This window comes from Cryptomeria japonica, chromosome 9, assembly GCF_030272615.1.
Source record: "Cryptomeria japonica chromosome 9, Sugi_1.0, whole genome shotgun sequence".
Lineage (NCBI taxonomy): Eukaryota > Viridiplantae > Streptophyta > Pinopsida > Cupressales > Cupressaceae > Cryptomeria > Cryptomeria japonica.
In genome coordinates this window covers 612496672-612507947 of record NC_081413.1, presented here as the reverse complement: position 1 = coordinate 612507947, position 11276 = coordinate 612496672, and positions in this window count along the sequence as shown.

The window sequence follows — 11276 nt, the reverse complement described above, 5'->3', positions numbered from 1 at the left end:
TTCTTTCCTGCTTTCTTCAAGTTCTCTTGCATAAAAGGATTTCCAATCTGATTTGTCAAATGATGATGCAGATGATGTTGATGCTTTAAAAGATAAATCTGTCTTTATAGTAGCAAGAAGACCAAATTCTTCAATTTCAAAAGCTGAAAGTTTTCCAATCAATGTATCCCTAGTTACTGATGTTTTAGGCATTGTTCTTAACTCATTTATAGCAATAACCTTCATTTTATATGCTGGTGGAAGTGCTCGTAAAACTTTTGAAACAATTTCATCTTCACTTAAGGTTCCTCCACAACATATAATACCCAAAACAATTTCATTAACATTTAAGCACCAACAACTACCAAGCTATAAGTAAACTCAATCTCAAAGTAACAATCTCTCCCCCTGAGAGTAACATGTGTTTCCTTGTGTTGCATGTTTTTCCATACCAATCTCTCCCCCTTTGACATCAAATGCCAAAGTTATTACAAAACAAGTTCATATACAAAATACCAACCAATTTAGTATACCAACTACTCCCCCTGAGAAGTAGCTTCCTCATCAAAGCCGGAGTAAAAGATTTTTCTGTTAATTCTACTAGTTGATGACAAATATCAACTCTCTAAGTATCTACCAGTGGGGGTATGACCCCAAGCTGATCTCTAAGATATTCAAAAGTTTCCTTAGGTAGAGGTTTAGTGAAAATATTTGCAATCTGCTCTTTAGTATTCACATAAACTAGTTTTATTTCTTTTGCTTCAACATTTTCCCTTAGAAAATTCAGTTTGATGGAAACATGTTTTGTTTTAGAGTGTAGTACCGGATTCTTAGATATATCAATTGCTGCAATGTTATCACAATAGATAGTTATAGGTTCCTTGCACTTTACCTTTATATCTTTCAATATTTGTTTAAGCCATAGTACCTGTGTATAGTTAGTTGTTGTTGCAACATATTCTGATTCTGTTGTTGATAAAGATGTACAACTTTGTTTCTTATTCAACCAAGAAACTAGTCTACTTCCAAGAAAAAATGCTCCGCCGATGGTGCTTTTTCTATCATCCACATCTCCTGCCCAATTTGCATCTGTGTATGCACATATTTCAAAGCTTTCATCTCTAGGATACCATAATCCAAGTTTTGTAGTTCCTTGTAAGTACTGGAAAATCCTTTTTGGTGCTGATTCATGATTTTCTCTAGGATTACTCTGAAATCTTGAAACAATACATACTGCATTCATAATATCAGGTTTTGTTTGTATCAAATACAGTAAACCTCCTATCATAAATTTGTACCTTGTTGGATTTACAAGTGTAGATTCATCCCTTAGTGATAGTTTGTCATTTGTAGTCATAGGCGTGCTTACCAGTTTAGAGTTATCCATCCCAAATTTCTTTAATAATTCTTTTAAGTATTTGGATTGACTTAAGAATATACCTTTTTCAGTCTGTAAAATATGCAATCCTAAAAAGAATCCTATTTCACTAATCATAGACATTTCAAATTCTTGTTGCATTTTAATAGAAAAGTCTTTACACAATCAAACTTCTCCTCCAAAGATTACATCATCAACAAAAACTTCTATAGACAAGATGTCATCATTATTCACTTTATAGTATAATTTGTTGTTAGCATTACCTTTAGAAAAACCAATTTTCAAAAGATACTTATCCAATCTTGCATACCAAGCTCTTGGAGCTTATTTTAATCCATATAAAGCTCTCCTTAACCTGCAAACCATATCTTTGTTATTTGTCAAAGAAAATCCATCAGGTTGTTCAATCTAAACTTCCTCTTCAAGATCTCCATTCAGAAATGCACATTTAATATCCATTTGGATTACTTTGTAGTTCTTATGTGCTGCAAAAGACAAAAATAATCTGGCTGCCTCAATTCTAGCTACTGGTGCAAAAGTCTCATTATAATCATTTTCTTCTTTCTAAGAATATCCCTTACACATTAGTCTTGCTTTATTTCTGATAACTTTTCCATCTTCATTAAGTTTGTTTCTAAATACCCATTTGGTTCCAATTACATTTTTATCTTTAGGCCGGGGAACTAATGTCCAAGTGTTATTTTTCTAAATTTGTTCTAATTCTGCTTCCATAGCTTTAGTCCAATATTTATCTTCACATGCCTCATTTACTGATGATGGTTCAATTTGAGAAATAAGACATACCTCTTCATTTGCCAATCTTTCTCTTGTCATAACTCCTTTGTACTTGTTTCCAATTATCTGAGCTTCAGAATGATTCAATCTTACATACTGGGGTGTCTTTGCTTGTTGCTGATCCTCAGTCACAGTGGAATTTTTAGATGGTACCGGTGTAACTAGATCTTCATTCTGTAGCGGTGGGTTCAGTGTAGGTTCATTTGTTAGAATTTCTATTGCCGGTTCAAAATCTATATACCTTGAAGTTCCTCTGAATTGTTCATCAATCTTCATATTTGTACTCACAACAATTTTCTGCAATCTTTTGTTAAAACATCTATATGCTTTACTCTTAGATGAATAACCAAGAAATATTCCTTCATCACTTCTAGGATCAAATTTACCAATATACTCATCTCTTCTAATATAACATTTACTTCCAAATATTCTAAAATATTTAAGAGCAGGAGTAATACCAAACCATAGTTTTCATGAGGGGTCTTACCGGTTTCACCTTTGATGTGAACTTTGTTGAATGTATAGACCACTATACTTACTGCCTCTCTCCAATATATATGTGGTAGATTTACTTCTGATAACATACTTCTAGCTACATCCAAGATAGTTCTATTTTTCCTTTCAACAACTCCATTATGCTATGTTGTTAGAGGTGTTGATAGATGTCTTCTGATTCCATTCACTTCACATATTGCATTAAATTCCTTAGATGTAAATTCTCCTTCTTGATCTGATCTTAAACATTTGATTTTCTTACCAGTTTCATTTTCAACCATTGGTTTGAACAGTTTAAACTTTCCAAGTGCTTTTGATTTTTCTCTGAGAAAAGTAACCCAACACATTCTAGAATAGTCATCAATGATTAACATGAAATATCTATCACCTTGTAAGCTTTTAGTTGTAGCTGGACCACATAAATCAGCATGAATTAAATCAAGAGCATTATTGGATTTTTCTAGAATACTTTTGAAACTAGCTCTAACTTGTTTTCCAAATTGACATTCCTTACATACTGTATTGTGAGGTTTGACAATTTTAGGTAAATCTCTAACTGCCTTAGTAGTACTGATTTTTACTATGCAATCAAAGTTTACATGAAAGAGTCTCTTATGCCATAGCCAACTTTCATCAATATGTGCAATCAAGCATGTCTTTTCACTGTTATTCAAATGAAAGATATTACCTCTAGTCTGATTACCGGATGCAATTTCTAGACCAGTTCTATTCATGATTTTACAGTTACCATTTTTGAATTGTAATTGAAATCCTTTCTCAACTAACTGACCAACACTCAAAAGATTATGCTTTAAACCTTCAACATAGTAAACATTGTCAGTATTATGCTTACCATCAAGAGATATTGTACCCTTACTTTTGATCAAACAAGCTTTGTCATCTCCAAATCTCACTAAGCCTCCATTATATTCTTGAAAGTTCAAGAATTTACCTTTATCTCCTTTCATATGATGTGAGCATCCTGAATAAATGATCCACTCATCCTTTACTTCAATTTTAGCTGCCAAGGCCTGCTCTACCAGTTGGATTGTAGGTGTCAGTTGATCTTCTATTATAGCAACAAAAACCCATCCATTGTCTATCAGATCCTCATCACAATCATCAGTCACACCTTCATCAGCAAGATAACAAGATTTGTCTTTATTCTTCTTAAATCTATATCTCTGATATTTAGGGTTAGGCTTGTATGACCTTCTAGCTTCTTCTCTTAGTCTAGCATGTCTATCAGGGCATCTTGAATCCATATGACCAATCTTATTACAGTTAAAACATTTAAAGGGTGCTTTACCTTCATACTTACTTCCAACTGGACCTTTAGGCATTTTCCTTGCAAATAGTGCTTCAAGTTCTTCAAGTTCTTCATTTTCTTTTCTGCTTTCCTCAAGTTCTCTTACATAAAAGGCTTACCAATGAGATTTGTCAAATGATGATGCAGATGATGTTGATGCTTTAACTGCTAAATTTGTCTTTATAGTAGCAATAGGACCAAATTCCTCAATTTCAAAGGCTAAAAGTTTTCCAATCAATGTATCCCTAGTTACTGATGTATTAGGCATTGTTCTTAACTCATTCATAGCAGTAACCTTCCTTTTATATGCCGATGGAAATCCTCTTAAAACTTTTGAAACAATTTCATCTTCACTTAAGGTTCCTCCACAACATTTAATACCCAAAACAATTTCATTAACTCTTTGCATAAAAGCAGAAATCCTTTCATCTTCTTCCATTTTCTGATTTTCATACCTAACCGAGAAGCTTTCAAGTTTTGCAATTTTGATTGTGGAATCTCCTTCATTTAGTGTTTCTAAATGATCCCAAATAGATTTAGCAGTTGATCTGTCTGATAATCCCATGATTTGTTGATCTATTAATGCGCTCAAAAGTGCTTCTCTTGCTTTGCAATCATTTTCCTCATCTTTAGTCAAGTTAGGTGGATTAGGCTGACTAGAAGTCAGAGCAGTATAACCATTCTTTGTAACTTCCCATATGTCCTTTCCAATACAATTTAGATGTGTCTCCATTCTGATCTTCCATATGCCATAGTTGGTTTCATCAAGTTTAGCACTGTCCTTCCTGAAATAGTTAGTAGACATTGGATCTCCTCAAGCTGTTAAACTTCAACAAAAAGAGGACTGGGCTCTAATACCAATTGTTAGGTCCTGGAGACAATTGAGAGGGGGGGGTGAATTAGTTGTCAAATGAATTTAAACCAAAACAACTTAATCAACTTTTTTCTCAATACCGATGAAACAGTTTGTTATACCGGTGGATAGTTTGATCAGTTAATTGCAATAATAGTAAAGATTAATGCATGAAACAAAAAGACAAAGTCATCCACAACACATAACACAAATATTTGTATGTGGAAACCCTGTAAGGGGAAAAACCACATTGGGAAACCTTACCCACAATCAGATGATACTATTGCAGATAGTAAGTGTACATAAATGGGGCTTGCACATGCAAAAAGGCCAAGTGCCTAGAGCTCACTGCTCAAACCCACATGGTGGAATGATAATGATTATTGTGATTATCATCGGACTAAAGGTCACAAAACAAGTTGCTACAAATTGAAAAACTTGGTCCAAGATATGATAGACCAAGGGGATATCACAATTGATACTGATAAAACCTCAGCAAACACAAATCATATGATTTTTAAGAATCCTTTTGTTAAGTATGACAAAAGGAAAGCTACCACATCAGGTACCCAAGACAATACAGCTAACTACACAAAGGTCTCATATGATTACACTATTCATGCTATTAGCTCAAGAGATATAGCAAACAATAATTCACAAGAAACACTCGACCAAGATGACCAATGTCAAGACACTCACATAGATGATAACCAAATTTGCATGATAACAGAGGCACCAAAGTAAGATGATGATAGAAATCTTTTTTTCAGAGACTGGGGGCATGATCAACCATCTCACTCAAGCTGGTTTGAAGATGAACTCATAGAACATATCATGGATTTCAAACATACACATACAGACTATGAAGAGGGATTTAACATAAATCTTGATAAAACAACCTATGATACAGACAAACCTAGTAAGTCATATGATATAGTCACTACAATCACCATAACTCCCAGAGATAGAGACTATGCAGTAGTTACTTGCAAATCAAAGGTAACTTTACAAGGAATACCACAAAATCAACCACCAGTAGCAGGAACTTACAATGTTGTTGACCAACTTACGAAAACTCCTGCATAGATATCATTATTCAAACTATTATGAATTTTGCCGACTCATAGAGCTATACTGGACAAAGAACTTCAAGATTTGATAGTGAATAGAGATATAGATGAAAATGCCTTCCAATCTATGGTGGAAAATCTGACACAAGGCACACGTATTGCATTAATAGCGTTGTCTTCAAAATCTGATTCCCTTTAACATCCTTAAATTAATATGGTTTAAAGCTTGGTACAGAAGAGATATCAAAGATAAGGAAATTTTCAAGGCAACATATGACAAGGTTTGGATAGACCTTCTACACTTCGGGCTTCCCAGGAGCCCAGGTGGGTATACCTTTGTGAATTAAATTCACACTTTCAAACATAAACCCACAGCAAACCAGTCCAGAAAACCAGTGGATTTATTCACCTTGAAATCAACTGAAAACAAAGGATAGAAATTGTACTTAATCTCAGCATTTCGATCAACAAATCATGCAATAAACAACTTCAGTTAATACCAGTGTCTTATCCAAGGTCACAGAGTCATCTAAACCTAGATAAAACTCCTCAAACAACACATCATTATATTACCCATCGGTTTGGTTTCTATTAATCCTTATATATGCCTGACACATACGAGAATTCAAGCATTCCAAACTAAGCTATGGTCCTCAGAATTCAAAGTTCCTCCCAAAGAAATTACTGGTATGAGTGATCTTGCGTATTTAATTTCCCTCCTAAAGAGAAAAGCTAACAAGCACTTATACTAAAATTGCCTTGCAATTCCATTCAAACGGAACAACCCTTGATTATTCAGAATGAAAATAGTAAATAAAGTCATGAATAAACTTGAAGACAACACAAAGCTTTACTCAAAACCAATGGCCTGTATATTGATATTTAGTTCAAGAAAAATTACAATAAATTCTGATTCTCCATTAAACTTAGAAAAACTCAGATAAATTTCTGCAGCGTTTTCTTACAAAATTTTTGTGATCTCCTTTCCTCTAGTCCTGGTATCCACTTATAACCACATGGATGCACAAAGCTTCGGACCTTTTTGGGATAGTTTGTTACAAAATAAAGAAGTTACAAGCTTTTCGCAAAAGCTGTTACAAGCATTTTTCAGCCTGCTGCAGTTATTTCAACCTATTATTCTATTGCAACCTCTTATGTCTTTTTAGGGGCGCTCTCCAACTGTTCTGGATCTTGGGTGGCATATTTAGTTGCCCACTCACTATATATTTCTTCTATCGGCCATGAAAAATTAATCACATCATCTTTATTTTTAGTCAACCTTTTCCAAGAATTCCTTAGTTTGTTGACTTCTGAATTAAGAAAACCATAATGTGACTTAATTTTTTCTATCTCTTGTATTGTCACTACAAAGAAAGAAGTATCATCAAGATCAATGATTCCTTTAACTCTTGCTGACAATTTGGCTTCTATCTCCTTAAGCCATATCTGCTTGTCTTTTAATTGATCCGGATTGGCAAAAATTCCTAGGAGCAACTCAAAAACTTGATTAGTGTATTCCTTCTTACACAAATTAACCTTTCTATCCACATTATCCACTTCTGCTACCAATTTTAATAAAGCTTTAGCGACATCAGAAGTGGATTTGATAATAGGATTAGCTCTTGCTTCATCACAGGATACACACATGAACTCTAAATCCTGCTCCCTAGGTCTCCATCTGTCAAAAATGGGTGTCAAAATTGCCTTATCTCTTCTCAGCTCATTCCATATCTCCATAATTTTTCCCACATTGTTGTAAAGCAATGAGGCATTTATCGTATCTGCAAAACTGGAGATTGTGGCCCTTACCTTTTCTTCATATTTCCCTGCATATAAGGCCTGAGCCTGCTTCAGGTTTTCTAGTTCTTGGGGTGTGATCTCAATCATTTGAGAGGTGGAGGGTGCTGGAGATGGTGGAAATTCAATAAGAGGGCTAGCAGGAGAAGAGGAAATCATCAATGTTGAAGACTCACCTTGTTGGTGCTGTCCCATCAGTTGGCTCTGCAGCTTGGAAATGATACTATCTTTGCCTCTTACCTCCTCCTTGGCACTGTTATAGGCCTTTAAAACTATTTCCAACTTAATTTGGAGGGCCTCCTTCTCCTTGGCTTCCTTCTTTGCCACTGCAAAATTGAATTTTGCAGTTTCCAACACAGTGCTTGCAGCCTCTACTACCCCTGTACTCTGCACTCTTTTTACCATCATTCCACCAAGGTAACTTGACCCTGGGGTGTCCTTGCCTTTCTTGCTCTCATTTCTCTTGAGAGACCACATGACTAGTGCAGCATTATCCTTATTGAAGGTAACCCCTTCCATGGGTTTGGTCTCTTTCCTTACTGCATCTAGCACCAGGGCATCAGCAATATCCCACTCTAGCAAGATAAGCACTCCAGCTTGTGCTACTAGATCTCTTCCTTGCTCAGGAGTGATGGTTTTGAATTCTTCCATCATCTCCTCTTTTATTTCTTCCTCCACTGAAGCTGGATCTTTATTAGGCTGCTCAGCCTTTCTTGTTTCACATCTAGCATTATATCTATCTATATGTTGTTTCCAAATGAATTGCATAAATGCTTCCGATGTGACAAAGTTGTCATCAGCTAAAAAGGCACTACTTGCCTTTTTTATCTCTGGATCCCACTCTTGGCCTTTGAGTTCAGTGGAGGTAATATCCATTTCAGCATCAATGGGCTCTTCTGGCATCCCTTCCTCCACTTCATCATAGGTGTATGCAATTTTCCCTAAGCTTCCCAACTGCAAGAGGTGTTCAGCCATTGCTTGTTCATCTCCTATATGGATAGGGGATTGGGATGGGGAATACAAGGGTGTATCTGATTGCACTTCCTTCCCCACCCTTTGTCTCTTTGGGCTGTCTTGGATGTCAATGACATCTTGTATCTTCCTCTTTCCTTTGGATGTAGAGGGTTCCCCTTTTGTAGGCACCAACACACTGTAACCTTATTTCTTGTGCAATGTGTAATCACCAGGAGGAATTGCCTTGCTGGAAGTTGACCTGCTTAGGATTACTCTGGCCTTTTCAGGGTTGCTTTTAATCACAGCTTCCCTCTTCTCCTTTAGTATTTGCATTACATCTTGAAAGCAAGCAATCAAAAACTTTATTTTTTCTTCCAATGGGAAGAAGCTAGACAATGGGTCATAGCTAGCATCAAATTGATGCACAAAATCCAAGGCTTTCTTGTAAGCCACCCACTTTTCTTTCCTTAATTCCTGCTAATCTAAATCAAAATCATTTCAGATGAGGTCTCCAGGAAATTGGAATTGATGAGGCCTACCTCTGCATGCTACCTTCTTCCTGAACACACCGTTGAAGAAGTCCTCTGGATCAGCACACCTGGGCACTGCAGTAGATAAATGGTAAGGTTTGAGGAAATCCTCAAAACAATTCCAGCCTCCCTTTGTTATTATGAATTGGTGGGCTATGGTAGCTGCAGGGAAAATAGTCCCTTTGCCTCTGCCTGTTAAGTCGGCCTCTTGTAGGCCACCAATTTGCCTAAGGATCTCCGCTATTCCCACTTTGAGAGGGACTTGGTAAGGTAACAAAAATGGAGTACCCTTGAAACCAAAAACTCTGAAAACTGTAGAGACTGGATATAAATACATGTCGCCCCAGTTATGAACAATTTTGATGTTCTTTGCGAATTCTTTTGGCCTTAGGAATTCTAGAAGAACCTTGGGGATCCTTGGGTTATCAAAGCAAAGGAGAATCCTTATTTTAGATGCAAAATATTTATCAAACTTTAGGAAACTAGCATCCTCTCTGTCCCATGACAACACAGTACTCCATAATTGTACTGGCATTTTCTCTCCTTCCTTCTCTTTAACTAGGTCTAGTCCACTTGCAAAATAATCACCACCTTTGAAGAGAAAAAGGTGCATTAAGAGTGAATACCATCCGAAAGGTCTATCCATCTTTCCATTCTTTATTCCTATCAACCCTCCATGGATAGCATCGGCAATAAAAGAAGCATAATCAAATGTGATAGCAAGAGAAGGATTCAAAATCTGAACAATCATTAGCAAGTAATGATTGGGCATATCTGCTTCAGCATCCTCTCCTAAAATTTGACAAAGTGCCCAATACATCCCTTTAGCCCTCAGGGTAAACATACTTAATGAGAAAGGCTCTTGCGTGTTGGGTCCTACAACTGCTAGCCCTCCTATTTTCAGAAAAAGTTCCTTGAGAGGTCCATTCCTAAGATGACTCCTTTGTGCACTATAAACTTGGGTTAATGCTATGAAATTTATGGGTTCCAGGAAATTTGTGAACTCATTAAGTCCAAATCCTATCCTAAATTCCTCAGCATTAATTTCCACAAGTGTTTTCCCATTTACATCCCGGATCCATCTTGTTACTGGATCATAATTTAATGCCATTTGGGTTAGCAAGTCTGTATCCATGAATACCCCTGGGACTACTAACTTCCCAACATCTAGTTCCCAAATACTGTTTTGAGGGGCAGGAGAATTTCTCATTCCAAATCCGACTTTAAATAACCCCAACTCGGATAGTCCCACCTGTGGGTCTCTCAGCAAATTACCCTTGTCATACAATCCTTCTCCTATCTTCAGACGGGGAGCCCTAGGGACTAACTCTTTGGCCTTTGATGCCTGATTGGTTGATAACGTTAACTGCTCTAAAAAATCATCGCATACACTTCTTTCTAAATAGTTAACCTTGCTGGAAAATTCCCTTTTAGGAGCCATTTTGAAAATGCACTGAAATGAATATCACTCTTAAACAATCCTGCAACAAAAGAATTCTTACTTAGAACACCACACAAGAATTGCTACAAAATATGAAAGAACCTGATCTTTGCTTGAAGGAATTTCTTTTTCTACAACTGAACCGTCTTGCTCTGAATATGAAGGAAATAACTTTGCGTCTGCTCTTTTGCAAAATCTTTTTAAAAGATATCTTCACTTGGTAGTTAGGAAATCAAATATTTGTACTCAGGGCCTTAACTGTAACATTGATTCTGCATACTCCAGCCATCCTCTCGAAATTGAATTCATACGAGAATTCGTATTTTTCACTCCAACGGGTCACAACATTCCTACAAGTGTTCCATTTTGCTCTTTCGCAACTTTGCGAAGCATAACCATCAAGCATCTTGGTCCTGTGAAATAGCGCCAATCGTTCGATCAAAAGAAGCTTGATCGAACATTAGATTAACTGACAACTTTAACCTTTTTTTGGGTCCCAATTTTTTATTGGTTGCATAATACCACGTGGCATCGAATCATTGGCCTTAAAATTCCCTTCGCATTCTATTTGATACTGGCCGCGTGTCTTTTTTTTACACCGACGTTTCCACCTTGGCGGGCCCACACTTTCTTCTTTGACCACGTGTCATCATGACACGTGGACGGTTCTTGTTC